The 17,242-nt window shown below is 42.9% G+C and overlaps 1 protein-coding gene across 2 annotated transcripts in view; it reads left to right on the top strand.

The window, feature by feature from the left end:
- The window catches only part of PAM16 (presequence translocase associated motor 16), a 125,912-nt gene that overhangs the window by 71,804 nt on the left and 36,866 nt on the right, over positions 1 to 17,242 (top strand). The gene's annotated exons all lie outside the window — the stretch shown is intronic.

The raw sequence follows: 17,242 nt of genomic DNA, 5'->3' as shown, positions 1-17,242 counted from the left end.
TTTATCTTATCTGCTAAAACTATCACACAGGGGATGAAGATTAACTAGCGCCCTGTAAAATATAATCCTGGGTACTTTACGTACAGATAGGCAGGGGCGCCTCTTCCCCTGTTATTCTCCATTCGCTGGGTTCTGTAATGGAAAAGCTCGGCCATAGATACAGATAATCTGGCAATAAGCTTGCTTGTTATTCATGGTCGTAAAGAGATCTGTAGTCAAATTTGTTACATATATATAAAAGAAAAAAATTACATTTTATGGGAAAAAAAACCTTGCCCATTCTTTAGTGTATATTCACACATTAGGTGCGGGTTCCACCCCATCGTCTTCTTGGTGTGGAACCGGCGTAGGTTTGTAAATCTCCAAGAAAATTTACATTTCTGCATGAAAACCGCATCAGGAAAACTTGTAAATTCTGCACATCAGAAATCCAAGTGTATGCACTCTAAGGCTATGTTCACACAACGTATATTATCGTAAACGTACGGCCGTTGTTGCCGATTGCAACAACGGCCGTGATTAATATGAAAATACACGTCACGTTGCCGTCTATGGAATTCTGGCCGGAGCGTATACAGATAGTATGCACTCCGGCAGGGATCTCCAGTGCCGCAAAAAACTAACTTGTCAGTTTTCTGCGGCCACTAATTGTTGAATAGCGGCCACAGAGAACCTGTTTGTGCACACAATGAAGCGCGCAGCTCCGGCCGCACGCTCCATTTGTGTGCAGTGGGGAGTTCTGATGTGGGCGCACACTGATGCGCCCGCATCAGAACTTAGCGGAGCTAAAGATCATCCGGCCGGGATGATCTTATCTGTCACCGGCCAGTGTCATACAATGTGTTAACATAGCCTAATACTGCTCACAGCTACAGTTGTATTCAGTCTAGACAATGCTCTGTGAGCTCAGTGTATCAACAGCACAAAACATTTTCCATTGGCTACAATATATTAATACAGATAATATGTATCCACAAGTGTAACAATGGTGAAGTGATCAGCACTAGATCAGGAAGGGTTTTTCTATATAAATTTACTGACAGCCAGCAGAGACCTTTTAAAAGGTCGAGTAAGTGAAATACATCAGGGCGAAATTGTGCAAAGTTTTTGCTTTAAAAATTTTATGCAATATTTTACAAATGACAATGATCGGATCAGAATATAATATATGGTATTGGTACATGTGCAGCCGATATCAATAAATTTTGATTCCATACAATAGATAGCATCCGTCGATGAGCGGACGTTTTCCTGCTCCTTGGCTGATGGTTAACACTTTTACTTGGGCCAAATGAGCGTTTCTCGTTCTGATATTTGGCTCATGTAAAAGGGTCCTTAATCTGGAAAACCCCTTTAAATGTAACCAGAAAACTGGTATTAATATTGAATTGGAAATTCAGGAATAAGGCTGGGGCTGCCCAGAGATTTCTAGTCTTACACCCAATGCCCAGGATCCACCATGTGGCTTGACTCCATTACTCATACTAATGAATTGGGATGTGTTGTGATCCAAAATGGCTGTGACCACACCCCAAAATCACCCAAAAAATCCATCCTGCATGCATCCACTTTAACATTCGATTCATTTGTACCTGTTAGTGATGGAGTAGTGTGATCAGGAGTTGCTGTGTAGCCCTAGTATAAAAATGGAATAATTATTCCAAGTCGAATATTGATCTTGGGGGGGGGGGGAGGGGGAGACTTCTATGTGAGGCTACACCCCTTTCTCCCCATTATGTACATGTGGAGTATATTCATGCTAGAAATGTTTCATACGTAGCACTTATATTTCATAAAAGCAAACAAATGTTCTCTTTTATAAAGTGCACAGTTGACCAAACATAGTTTACAGATGTCTCGATGAGATAGAAGTGCAGTATATCAATAGAACCCTATGGGTACACAGTGCAGTATATCAATAGAACCCTATGGGTATGTAGTGCGGTATATCAATAGAACCCTATAGGTACGCAGTGCGATATATCAATAGAACCCTATGGGTACGCAGTGCGGTATATCAATAGAACCCTATGAGTACGCAGTGCGGTATATCAATAGAACCCTATGGGTACGCAGTGCGGTATATCAATAGAACCCTATGGGTACGCAGTGCGGTATATCAATAGAACCCTATGAGTACGCAGTGCGATATATCAATAGAACCCTATGGGTACGCAGTGCGGTATATCAATAGAACCCTATGGGTACGCAGTGCGGTATATCAATAGAACCCTATGGGTACGCAGTGCGGTATATCAATAGAACCCTATGGGTACGCAGTGCGGTATATCAATAGAACCCTATGGGTACGCAGTGCGGTATATCAATAGAACCCTATGAGTACGCAGTGCGGTATATCAATAGAACCCTATGGGTACGCAGTGCGGTATATCAATAGAACCCTATGGGTACGCAGTGCGGTATATCAATAGAACCCTATGAGTACGCAGTGCGATATATCAATAGAACCCTATGGGTACGCAGTGCGGTATATCAATAGAACCCTATGGGTACGCAGTGCGGTATATCAATAGAACCCTATGGGTACGCAGTGCGGTATATCAATAGAACCCTATGAGTACGCAGTGCGGTATATTAATAGAACCCTATGGGTACTCAGTGCGGTATATCAATAGAACCCCATGGGTACGCAGTGCGGTATATCAATGGAACCCTATGGGTACGCAGGTACACCACTGTATATATTGGGATACATATTCATATTGTCTGATAATATGGTCAGGGACCTATTTATACCAGGGATGGCGCAGACAAATAGCGCAGATCACACGTCAGCCCAGGAGCGCTCGGATACAGTGAGTCACTTTGTCTTGTGGTTTTTCCTTTTGCAGCTGCTTATAATTTAATAGAAATACCCCGGAATGGATCCGCTAAAGTGAAATCACAGATTTCCTCTCTGAGATCCGTCAAATCATTTTCCAGCAGCTTTGGCAAAAGTCCACAGAATTTCATGGAATGTTGTTAATATATCACCTGAAGTATTGACGCGGCCTCAAATTGCTCGCAGTCCCGGACTAATCTATAAAAGTACCTGTTTTTCTACTTTACCCTGAACGGTTGACCATGCTTCACCGGTTTTTAATTTCAGATTTTTTTTTTCTACATCTTTTATGTTTTTCCACTATAATATCGGCATTAAAATGGGACTATATTATGGCGGTCAGAAACCCATTATAATCTCCTGACTCTACAATGATGGCCGCAGTCACATGGGGCACAATACTGCCGTATTTTCATGCAATGTAGACTATAAGGAGTTTTGCCTGAGGCGATCCTTCTGCCTGATCACCCAGAGAAGTGACACTCACCAATGCGTACACCATCAGGGCAAGAAGTGTGCTCTTAAACCTTATAGTTTAACTTTTCTTCTCCTGTAATAGAACGGATTGTGTTATTGTATTCTGTCTGGTACTTCCGTATTTTCCTATATAAACTATGGGGAGATTTATCAAACATGGTGTAAAGTGAAACTGGCTCAGTTGCCTCTAGCAACCAATCAGATTCCTCCTTTTATTTTCCAAAGAGTCTGTTAGGAATAAAAGGTGGACTCTGATTGGTTGCTAGGGGCAACTGAGCCAGTTTTACTTTACACCATATTTGATAAATCTCCCCCATAGTGTAATACTAGATATAGCCCTAAATCTAAAAGATTGGGTGGCAACAATCCAGCACACCCAACCCTTCTTTCCACGGACATCATTTGTCAGTGGAGACTCGGGGGCCGCCATACACCTCAGAGAGTCAGCCAAAGTGGCTGGTGGGTTCTGCCAAGTTTAGTATAAAGTGAATGGTGCATTCAGATGAAACCCCTTCTGTATAGCATGCACTATTTTGCTAGTAAAACTGACGTTTTACCCAAAAAATCATGAGGCCATAGCCACCACAGGCAGGCAGGGTTTGAGAGTAACCATTTTGTTGCTGCTGCATCCACTTCCTTGTGCTCTTAGGCCATCTCCAAAATTACAGGGGTCTATCATGCGACCAAATTCCCTGAACTGCATGTTATGCTTTGCCGTGTTCTCCCTTATCCCATGCCAGCATGTTATGGGTTAGTGACTCTTCACCCCTCCCTCTTCGCAGGATTATGTTCCTGCCCTGACTGATGCAAAGTTCAGTGATTTAGACAAGTCGATTAGGTCACTGTCTCCACCTTTGACTTCGGCAGCCTGGAAACTCTGCAGCCATCGATTTGCTTTATTTATTATTTTAAATCTGGCTGCTATGGAAATGACGTGGCATAAAAATCCTAATGTAACTTAATGCTGGTCTTACATCTAGATCCACGGATTGGGCATGTTTGATTTTCAGATCCTTTTGTCCTCTGAGAGATAATCCACCACCAGAGTTTCTCCATTAAAGGGGTACGCCAGCGATAGAAAATTCAGGTACACAAGTGTCAGAAAGTTCTACATTTGTAAATTACTTTTGTTTGAAAATCTTGTTTGATAAGTCTTTCAGTACTTATCAGCAGCTGTATGTCTTGCAGGAAGTGGTGTATTCTTTCAAGTCTGACACAGTCCTCTCTGATGCCACTTCTGTCCATGTCAGGAACTGGCCAGAGCACAGGAGAGGTTTTCTGTTTCAATATATTCATTGGGTTTTAACAGAGTCTTTCAGTTAGAAACAATTGTACAACATACAAGTCAACAAAAGGAAAGAAAAAAAAATCCACATAGATAAGTTCTTATTATAATTCAGATAAATAACTATATATATAAATCCTTATATGACAGAATTATCTACAACAAAACATAAAGGTGTCAGGGTGTGAAATAAGGGCTCATTGTCCATGGTGACCAATTCTCTCTAAATCTTTTAATAGAGTTATTACCAAAGGCTATAGCCTCCTCATATTTATATGAAGTATTTATTTCTTGGATTGTGTCCTCCAATTTAGGAATAGAAGAGGTTTTCCATCTTCTTCTTAAGGAAAGATTCGCAATTATTACTATTTTACCAGGGCTGTGGAGTCGGTAAGCCGCAGCTCCGACTCCAACTCCGACTCCTGAATTTTATCAGGACCGACTCCGACTCCTGCTCCTTCATAAATGGCCAGTCATATACCAGGGGAGTTATTTATCACACTGGCTCAGCAGCTTCTCCCTAATGTCCTACATGATCCTGGGGCGACTTTTGAGGGAATAAGGAAACATATAAAGCAGATTCTCCTGTGTGTGCAGTGGATGCAGCCAGTCTCCAGCCTCCATGTCCTGAACTACTCACAACTAGACTAGATGGAGCAGGTGGTCTTTTCCTGCTGACAATCTTCTATGTTTCTAACTAAATATTCACCATACACACAGAAACACTGCTAACAATGCCAGATCACTGTAATATAGAGGTCATACATAGTCATATAGAGAGGGGTCACACATAATGATATAGAGAGGGGTCAGACATAATGATATAGAGAGGGGTCACACATAGTTATATAGAGGTCACACAGTTATTTAGAGGTCACACAGTGATATAGAAGGTCACTGTAGGGGCATGCAATAGCACGCACACACAAACACACAGCCTGCTGCAGCTATAGCACACACACACAGCCTGCTGCAGCCATAGCCAGCACACACACACACAGCTTGCTGCAGCCATAGCACACACCTCACACACACACACAGCCTGCTGCAGCCATAGCGCACACACACACATACACACACACACACACACAAAGCCTGCTGCAGCCATAGCACACATACACACAGCCTGCTGCAGCCATAGCGCACACACACACACACACAAAGCCTGCTGCAGCCATAGCACACATACACACAGCCTGCTGCAGCCATAGTGTGCGCACACACACACACACACACAGCCTGCTGCAGCCATAGCAGACACACACGCAGCCTGCTGCAGCCATAGCACACACACACAGCCTGCTGCAGCCATAGTGTGCACACACACACACACACACACACAGCCTGCTGCAGCCATAGCACACATACACACAGCCTGCTGCAGCCATAGCGCACATACACACACACACACACACACACAGCCTGCTGCAGCCATAGCACACATACAGCTTGCTGCAGCCATAGCACACACCTCACACACACACACACAGCCTGCTGCAGCCATAGCGCGCGCGCACACACACACACACACACACACACACACAGCTGCAGCCATTGAACAGTGAAGAAAAACACACAATCTTCTCCCAGAGAGAAAACACCACATTGAGGACAGAGGTTACAGCTACACTACTTATGTCTTCTCCTCCTCCTCTATATTACACAGGATTAGAGATGAGCGAATCGGGTTCGGGTTTGAGTTCATCCAAACCTGAACGTTCGGTATTTGATTAGCTGTGGCTGCTGAAGTTGAATAAAGCTCTAAGGTTGTCTGGAAAACATGGATACAGCCAATGACTATATCCATGTTTCCACATAACCTTAGAGCTTTATTCAAGTTCAGCAGCCCCTGCTAATCAAATGCCCAAAGTTCGGGTTCGGATGGACTCGAACCCGAACCCGGTTCACTCATCTCTACACAGGATATCTTCATATTACACTGCTGCTCATATACAGTCATCCAGCATCCAGGAAGAGAACAGCATAGATATCCCCCCACACAATGGACTCTTCCAGCTCAGAAACAAACTGCCAAATAGTGACCGACAACTTTTCCATGACCCCCCTTATGTAATAGGGCCAGTGTCCTATTACTGACATATTCCCTGACCCCCTTATGTAATAGGGCCAGTGTCCTATTACTGATATATTACCCGACCACCCTTATGTAATAGGGCCAGTGTCCTATTACTGACATATTCCCCGACCACCCTTATGTAATAGGGCCAGTGTCCTATTACTGACATATTCCCCGACCACCCTTATGTAATAGGGCCAGTGTCCTATTACTGATATATTCCCCGACCACCCTTATGTAATAGGGCCAGTGTCCTATTACTGATATATTCCCCGACCACCCTTATGTAATAGGGCCAGTGTCCTATTACTGATATATTCCCCGACCACCCTTATGTAATAGGGCCAGTGTCCTATTACTGATATATTCCCCGACCACCCTTATGTAATAGGGCCAGTGTCCTATTACTGATATATTCCCCGACCACCCTTATGTAATAGGGCCAGTGTCCTATTACTGATATATTCCCCGACCACCCTTATGTAATAGGGCCAGTGTCCTATTACTGATATATTCCCCGACCACCCTTATGTAATAGGGCCAGTGTCCTATTACTGATATATTCCCCGACCACCCTTATGTAATAGGGCCAGTGTCCTATTACTGATATATTCCCCGACCACCCTTATGTAATAGGGCCAGTGTCCTATCACTGATATATTCCCCGACCACCCTTATGTAATAGGGCCAGTGTCCTATTACTGATATATTCTCTGACCACCCTTATGTAATAGGGCCAGTGTCCTATTACTGATATATTCTCTGACCACCCTTATGTAATAGGGCCAGTGTCCTATTACTGATAAAATCCCCCGACCACCCTTATGTAATAGGGCCAGTGTCATATTACTGATATATTCCCTGACCCCCCTTATGTAATAGGGCCAGTGTCCTATTACTGATATATTCCCCGACCACCCTTATGTAATAGGGCCAGTGTCCTATTACTGATATATTCCCTGACCACCCTTATGTAATAGGGCCAGTGTCCTATTAGAATGTTGCTCATAATATATATTCAAGTGCAAAACTTGTAAAATTCATATCAAAATTCAATTCTACATTTTTTTAAAGATTTTTAAAGCTGGAGTCGGTACATTTTTTTCCAACTCCGACTCCAGCCAAAGCTAGCTCCGACTCCACGACTCCGACTCCACAGCCCTGTATTTTACAAAACAGAATGTCAGGAACTGTCCAGAGCAGCAGCAAATCCCCATAGAAAACCTCTCCTGTTCTGGACAGTTCCTGACACGGACAGAGGTGGCAGCAGAGAGCACAATGTCAGACAGGAAAGAATACACCACTTCCTGCAGGGCATACAGCAGTGTATAAGTATGGGAAGATTTGATCTTTTTACATACAAGTAATTTACAAATAAGTATAACTTCCTGACACCAGTTGATTTGAAAACAATAAAAATCGCACAACTTTTTTGATGGCTTGACTTGTGGTTTTCACATGATGTATTGTGTCTATAGCAGCTTCACATACATGTCTGCCCAATCTCCGTATCAATGTTTAGGCGTTTTTCAGCCACTCACACTCCTAAGACTGGTTGGTTGAGGAATCATCCTACCAGTTTTGAGGACGGGGCGGAGGCCACAAGCAAAGCTTTACTGCAGCAGTTCCTCAGTTCCGTCGTACAGATTTATGATGTTTAAGCCAATAAAAGTGGGTGAGCCCGAGGGAGAGGCCGGTCTACTGTCTGTAACCTCTAAATCAGGATGCTGAGCACATGACCTCAATGAGTGGACGTCTAGTGTTTGGAGTTGTCACTATAACTCATTATTAGGTGACTGCTATAACCTATGGGTGTTCAGGCTGTCGACATAGCTGTCATCTACCTACACTTAAAGGGAATGTGTCACCTAGATTTTCTTTACTGATTAGAGTTAGATACTGAAACATTTCTTTTCTCCTAACCTGTTTCTATATTCGGGCTGTACTTTTTAGTATATTTCATTTTTTTGTTCATTATTTTTTTGTATGAACTGGGGGAGGAGGGGAGCTGTGACTATCACCTATTGTGAGTGGCCTGATCCCACCTTACCTATATGACTTTAAGTGTAAGACTGGGTTCACACAGCGTATGACACTGGCCATTCAGATAAGTTCATCCCAGTATCCCAGTTCATCTGCAGTACCGGCCGGATGAATTTAATTTCTGTTGAATTAGGATGCAGGCGCATCTGTGTGCGCCCGCATCCCAACTGACCATAGCAACAATGGAGAGTTCGGCCGAAACCGCACGCTCCATTGTGTGAACTGTCAGTTCTGTGTGGCCGCTATTCAGTGACATGTCAATACTCCGGCCAGGATTCCCTCTGACTTCTATGCAATGTATCTTTTGTATTAATCACGGCCATTGTTGAAAATTGCAACAACGACCATGATTAATACAAAAAATACATTGTGTGAACAAAGCCTAAGGCTTTGTTCACATTACGTGAACATCCGGCCTTTCCGTGACCCCAGCCGGGTCACGGAACGGATGGTCTCACCCTGGATCATCCTGGCCGGTACTACGGCCGTAGTTTTACGTAGTGTTAACATAGCCTAATCCTGTATGTTATGATAAGGAGAAGACTGCTGAGTTTTCTCTTGCAGGACAATAAGTGTCAGGTTATTATTAGGCTTAAAGGAGAAGTCCAGTTTTTTTTTTAAGAGTCGGGGAGGAGGTGGCTGAACATAACAACATGCACCTACCCCCCCCCCTACCCCCCCCCGGCTCCAGTGATGGTGTCCGCTTACCTCCGGTCCAGTTCCCGGTCCCCCAGCCACTTCTTGTTCTGAGCAGGACCCCGCTACAACCGCTGACTGGCTAAGCAGGCCTGACACGTCACAACCCAGGTCCCCGCTCAGGAAGCGGCCGAGGGACTGGGAAACAATGTGGGAGACAGCGGACCCCAGCGTTGGGGCCTGGGAGGTAAGTTCATGTTGTTTGGTTCAGCCACCTCCTCCCCGGCTATTTTGAAAAAAGAGGCCGACCCCAGACTTCCCCTTTAATAATCAAAGTGACAGATTTCAGGATTGTTTTAAAATATAGAAAGTAAAATGGAAAATTAAGGGGAACCAAAATCCTATTGGTGACCAAATAGAGACGTGGTTGTGACCATATGTGGTGACCGCAATGTTGGAAACGCGCCCTACATCTGCCTATTTTAATAGATAGGAGGCTGAATAATCAATAGAAGATCCGATTGATTCTGTGAACAGCAATAACCATACTATATCATGTCCCGTCATTGTTCCCTAGTTCCAGAACTATCTGTACTGCAATTGGAATGGATTACTGAAAAAGATGGGACATCAGTGTCTGTGTCTATTGACTTTTGGGAAATGTATCTGTAATGGGACACTTTTACCGATGCAATGTGTAGACTGAAGTCATCGTTCTCGACCTGCAGATTTTAAGGAACCCCTGAACCTCAGAGATATAGGTCAGATCCTGAACCTCCACATCCTAATTATAGAACACCTTGTTCTACTTCAGCACATATTAAATGAATTTCGTCAAGCTCATGCCGATTCTTGCCAAGTACCTAAGTGACATTTCTGGACCGGCAAGACCTGTTCTGTGTGTGCCAGGGACAGCAGGTGTAACACGTGTATGTCAGTGTGCTGACACATACAACAGGTGTGTGTAGGTGGGGGGGGGGACTATTGCTCATCACAAAAGAGGCAATGAATTATCTGACAGCTATAGATAAAAGCTGTCACGTATGTAGAGCAAACAGAGAACCGCCAGATTTCTATAGACCAAAGAACTGGCTGCCGTAGGTCTTGCTGGGAAAGTGGAGAAAATAAGTACAAAGTTACTGATCATATTTACAAAGGCTATTAATGTGGACCTGCTCCCTTCAGCTTGTAGAGACTGCACTTTAGGTTAGTAGTAGGGTGGGGGTGACTACTGTCAGAAGATGACTCAAAGCTATTGTCAACACATCCAAAAGAATGGATTATATCGTAAAGTAAAGACCTTACCTTTTAAAATTGTGTTGTATGTAGGTGCGGGACAGGGATTCTGCAGATTTTAGTCTTCCGTTGTGCATAAAGTTTGCATTGCGTTTTTATGGGCTAAAATAAATGCCACAAAAAAACGCCAGACGTTTGTCCTGCTTATTTGTGTTTTTTTTTCTCAGTTTTTCTTTTTTTTTTGTCATTTTAGTATATATCAGCTTAGGTGTTTTTATTTCTGGCTTTCTATGCCCTATTAAGGGTTGGGAATTAATGGCTATTATGCGCCAAAGTACGCATGTGTCCTGTTAAAAAACAACAACCTTGTTGTCTGTAATGGGAATCAACATCATAGACTAAATTATATAAAGCAGTGGTATCCAGCCTGCAGCCCTCCAACCGTTACAAAACTACAATCCCCATCATGCCTGAACATCAAGCCCTGTCTCTTGTATTTATAAGTTTCACCACTAGATTCAGTATTTTGTACGTGAGCTTTTATTTATTGCACAGCTGTAGTTACCAAAGGGTTACTGCTCCTTATATACCATGTATTTTGTTGTCCAATGGATATACTCTTTCTGTCTAACCTATCGCTTTCTTTCTCTTCTTACACACATTGTTCTACACCACTTACAGGGCTCGGTACACACCCCTGTAGGAAGTAGTCACTTGGTGGGAGGAAGTGTAGATGTAGTCTCACACAGATTCTTGTGGGAGGAAGACACACAGAGTAGACATCCCTGCTGTAGTTAAGCCAGGGCCTGGCTTTGCCAGGACCCCTTCCGGGACAGTCCACCTGTGTTGGAGAGTCAGAGACACGTGTATGGATCAACTAGAGACACTCCACTTCTTTAGGCTGGGCTCACACTACGTATATTTCAGTCAGTATTGTGGTCCTCATATTGCAACCAAACCAGGAGTGGATTAAAAACACAGAAAGGATCTGTCCACACAATGTTGAAATTGAGTGGATGGCCGCCATATAACAGTAAATAACTGACATTATTTCAATATAAAGGCCGTTGTTTTAAAATAACAGCAAATATTTGCCATTATATGGCGGCCATCCACTCAATTTCAACATTGTGTGAACAGATCCTTTCTGTGTTTTCAATCCACTCCTGGTTTTGGTTGCAATATGAGGAACACAATACTGACTGAAATATACATAGTGTGAACCCAGCCTTAGGCTACGTTCACACTACGTATATTTCAGTCAGTATATGTATATTTCAGTCAGTATATTTCAGTCCGTATTGCAACCAAAACCAGGAGTGGATTAAAAACACAAAAAGGATCTGTTCACACAATGTTGAAATTGAGTGGATGGCCGCCATTTAATGGCAAATATTTGCTGTTATTTTAGAACAACGGCTGTTATATTGAAATAATGGCGAGTATTTACTGTTATATGGCGGCCATCCACTCAATTTCAACATTGTGTGAACAGATCCTTTCTGTGTTTTTAATCCACTCCTGGTTTTGGTTGCAATACTGACTGAAATATACGTAGTGTGAACGCAGCCCCAGTCTGTATACTATATCAACTATGCAGTGTTAGATCCTACAAGGAGGTCAAGTCAGGGATAAACCCTGCCCACGCCGAGATCCTCTCTATACAGTGCAGGGTTGTATCCTAGGAAAAAGGAACTGACCCGGATAGAGCAAAGCAACGAAGGTCTACATTCTCTATCTCGCAGAACAGGTGAAACCGGGACACCCTCGGATACTTAGCTTCGCCCAGTTAACCACGACTGGGGCTTGTGTCACCCTGGTAGGACGGGTCCCCCGACACTGTAGGGCAGAAGGCGGTCAGACTATAGTCAAAACACGTGCACAAGTATCTCTCTCTCATGTCTCAAGTATTCTTCTCTCTAAAGTTCCAGCAGAGCACACAACTATCTTGGGTTGGGACCCCCTCGGCAAACTCCTCTCCTCTTCACTGCTCAACTCCAAACTTTAAAAGGACAGCTACATCTACCTCTTATATCAGCACTGGCAAAGGACCCATCACAGCCTGGCAGGTCACCGACTATTGAAGAACAGTACAAACCGGCCATACACAAAGCAGGTGCAAACATCACACCTGTGTGCTGGACTAGCACTGGCATCATGACAACCACCATCACTGGCCGAGTACGTACTCAAAGTAAAGCACCAAAACAGCATAGCGGCTGAAAAATAATGTATTGCTTGTAAATGAGGCCTCTTGCCCTAATTCCAATGCAGAAAATCTGCAACCTATCCACTCCATATAAACATACCTATATATCTACTCCATGTGAACATACCCAAATATCCACCCCATGTGAACATACCCATATATACGCTCCATGTGATCATACCTATATATCCGCTCCATGTGAACATACCTATATATCCCCACCATGTGAACATACCCAAATATCCACCCCATGTGAACATACCTAAATATCCACCCCATGTGAACATACCTAAATATCCACCCCATGTGAACATACCTATATATCCCCACCATGTGAACATACCCATATATCCCCACCATGTGAACATACCCATATATCCCCACCATGTGAACATACCCAAATATCCCCACCATGTGAACATACCCATATATCTGCTCAATGTGAACATACCTATATATCTGCTCCATGTGAACATAACCATATATCCCTTTCATGTGAACATACCCATATATCTGCTCCATGTGAACATAACCATATATCCCCTCCTTGTGAACATAACCATATATTCCCTCCATGTGAACATAACCATATATCCCCTCCATGTGAACATAACATATATCTCCTCCATGTGAACATAACCATATATCTCCTCCATGTGAACATAACCATATTTCCCTTTCATGTGAACATACCCAAATATCCACTTCATGTGAACATACCCATATATACGCTTCATGTGATCATACCTATATATCCGCTCCATGTGAACATATCCATATATCCCCGCCATGTAAATATACCCATATATCCCCTCCATGTGAACATACCCATATATCCCCTCCATGTGAACATACCCATATATCCCCTCCATGTAAACATACCCATATATCCGCTCCATGTGAACATAACCATATATTCCCTCCATGTGAACATACCCAAATATCCACTTCATGTGATCATACCTATATATCTGCTCCATGTGAACATACCCATATATCTGCTCCATGTGAACATACCCATATATCTGCTCCATGTGAACATACCTATATATCTGCTCCATGTGAACATACCCATACTATAGGAATCAAGTTCTATTCCCGCATGACTGAATGTCAGACTTTTCCTCCCTACAAAGACATAACACTGGCCTCATGTGAAGTCTACCGAGTGTCATCTGTACAGAGAAGGTAGACTAAACTGACATTCACAGAGGAGATAATTCCACTTTTCTGACATTTGTATAGAACTAGGGAGCGATATCATTATATACACAGTCTTATAGGTCAGACGTCAAGGTGTCCATCACCAGAGGCCATATAAGCAGCATAGACAAGAAGACAGTAGGAGCATTGTTGATGTGATGAAGGACTTGAGCTCTGTTCACACCGACATTCAGCGCCTTTTTTTCCTCAAGCAGCCAGAGTGATAAGTGAAGTTTCTAGAAAAGCTGGGTGACAGACGGATTTTTCTCAGCAGAAATTCAACCTATTCATACAGTTATATTGTATACAATACTATACATGTTTGCTGTTCAGAACTCAGGGAAAGCTGGGTGACACCATGCCCATATGGGTTGTCATTGGCATTTTTCCTGTGGAATAAGTCACATGTTACTTACAGATGCAGATCTGCAGCATAGAAGATAAATACCGCAATACACTGTGGGAATTATGCCGCAGATTTCCACTGAAAACAATAGGATGCCTATTATATGCTGTTTTGATGCATATTCCAACATGGCATAGATGTCGGGTTACATGTGAATAATATGCAATGTAAATATACCCTTAAAGGAGAAGTCCGGCGAAAATTCAAAGAATTGTATTGCCCCCCCCCAAAAAAAAAAAAAAAATTAATATAAATTATACAAATCACCAATATACACTTATTATGGGAAATGCATTTAAAGTGCTTTTTTCCCTGCACTTACTACTGCATCAAGGCTTCACTTCCTGGATAAACATGGTGATGTCACTTCCTGGAAACATGGTGATGTCACTTCCTGGGTAACATGGTGATGCCACTTCCTGGATAACATGGTGATGTCACTTCCTGGGTAACATGGTGATGTCATTTCCTGGATAACATGGTGATGTCACAACCCAATCCCAGAGCTGTGAGTGCTGTGGCTGCTGGAGAGGATGATGGCAGGGGGATGCTCAGTGTCCCTCCAGTGCCCTGTGTCCCTCAGTATCCCCCCGCCATCATCCTCTCCAGCAGCCACAGCCCGCACAGCTCTGGGAGTCGGGTCATGACATCACCATTTTATCCAGGAAGTGACATCACTATTTTTATCCAGGAAGTGAAGCCTTGATGCAGTAGTAAGTGCAGGGAAAAAAACACTTTATAAGATAAGCATTTCCAGTAATAAGTGTATATTGGTGATTTGTATAACTTTTTTGGGGCAATACAATACTTTAATTAAAATTTTTGCCGGACTTCTCCTTTAATACAGTTGTGCCGCCCCCTTTAAAAGCGTTGTAAATAGGGCTTCAGACACAGAGGTATGTAGGTCCACAGGTCAGTGATCTGACTAGGTATAAGAGTCACCTTCTTTCCTTTTACAGGAGAATGCTATATTCAGCATTCTAAATGGTGGTTTAGCAGGTTGCACAGCGGGTACTCCATGCTCCCACTATGCCAGTACTCTATGGGTATCTCAGGTTGAAGACTAGGACATATAATCTGCTTCTATTTTCCTATTTCTTCTCCTGTACAGCACATCACATACAATAAATCACAACCACCTCTTTGATCTTGCCATGTCAATATCTCATCATTAGGCTTTGGATTATAGGGATATGACTACCGGTATTTTATGTCTGTGATTTTAAGCGAAAAAGGGAAACTGAGACATATGGGAGCCCTAGGTGTGCAGCCATAAAGTAATATGCTATTATGGATGTTTGCTGATCGCCTGGAATTTATACGCTGACAAATGAGCACATCTGGAGCGTGGGACTCATCCTACTCCAGTGTCCCCAAAACTACAACTCCCATCGTGCTCTGACAACCGCCACAAGGTTGGGGAACACCGTCCTACATGCGTAATGATATACTAAACTGATATTTACACATACACTAGCATGTATGAGACCACTGCAGGCAAAGATGGCGGAAGTCGCTCACAGCAACGAGTCAGCTCGCTATTAACATTTTGTTACATGCTGCCAAAGCATAAAATCTGGTAGGTTGCTATAGGCAACTGCTTTACGACCTACAGTGGAGCTTGCTTGTTGCAATGGGCAACTGCTTTACTGCCTACAGTAGAAAAATTAAAGCTAAGATTTGATTGGTCACTATAGTCTTCTGCTTTACGGTTTAGAGTGGAAAATAAAAGCTGAAATTTGATTCGTTGCTATAGGAAACTGCTTTACGTTGGAAAATGAAAGCTGGTATTTGATTGGTCACTATAGGCAACTGCTTTATAATGGAAAATGAAAGCTTGGATTAGACTGGTCGCTATAGGCAACTGTTTTACGGTTTACAGTGGAAAGTGAAAGCTGATATTTGATTGGTTGCTATAGGCAACTGTTTTACTGTGAAAAATGAAAGCGGGGATTTCATAGGTTTGATAGGCAACTCTGCTTTACTACCTACATTAGAAAAATGACAGATGCAATTAGATTGGTTGCTGTGGACAACTTCTTTATGGTTTACGATGGACAGATGAAATCTAGGATTTGATTGGTCTTTACTGTGGAAAAGGAAAGCTGGGATTAGATTGATAGCTATAGACAATTTCTTTATGGTTTACAGTGGAGAATAAAAGATGACGTTTGATTGGTTGCTATAGGCAACTGCTTTACTTCCTGCTGTGAAAAAAATTCTTGGTTGCTATGGGCATGTGCCTCAGTCTCTGCACCAGCTTTTCTATATAAAAGCCACTGTGTAAATGTCAGGTCAGTGTATTTTCCCAGCGTGTAGATGAGAGGCCGACACTTCCGACTTGGCACACAAGTGACGGCTCATTTGTCTCTCTAAATTCCAGGGTGGACCATAAGCAAACATCCATAGAAATCCGGGAGGTTGTCTCAATGGTGTTCCTACAGATATGTGAAGTGATAATTTTGTTTATTGGAAGCTCCATTTCACAGCAAAAAAATTCACTTCACAGCAAAAAATTCATATCATCAAAGTGACGGAAACTACGAAGAGACCCCCAGTCATAGAGATTTGTCATAGGACAGTGCCATGGCCACCGTTACGGTTTTTTTTAGAGAATACCAATAAAGAAAAAACAAAAAACGCAACATGTCCTATTTGTCTCAGTTTTTAAGGAGGCGGCCATCTTGTTTTCTTTTTTTCCCAGCATCATATCATTTCATGTCAGTGGCCTCTTCTCACAGTTTGTTTTCATCCCTCTCACGTGGTTCCTCCTGCGTTATTCGCTCAGACATCCATGTACTTGTTCCTTTTTCTCCTCTCTCTCACGC

The sequence above is a fragment of the Dendropsophus ebraccatus genome, chromosome 9 (genome assembly GCF_027789765.1).
Source record: "Dendropsophus ebraccatus isolate aDenEbr1 chromosome 9, aDenEbr1.pat, whole genome shotgun sequence".
NCBI classification, from domain to species: Eukaryota; Metazoa; Chordata; class Amphibia; order Anura; family Hylidae; genus Dendropsophus; species Dendropsophus ebraccatus.
This window is presented reverse-complemented; position numbering and strand designations above follow the sequence as displayed.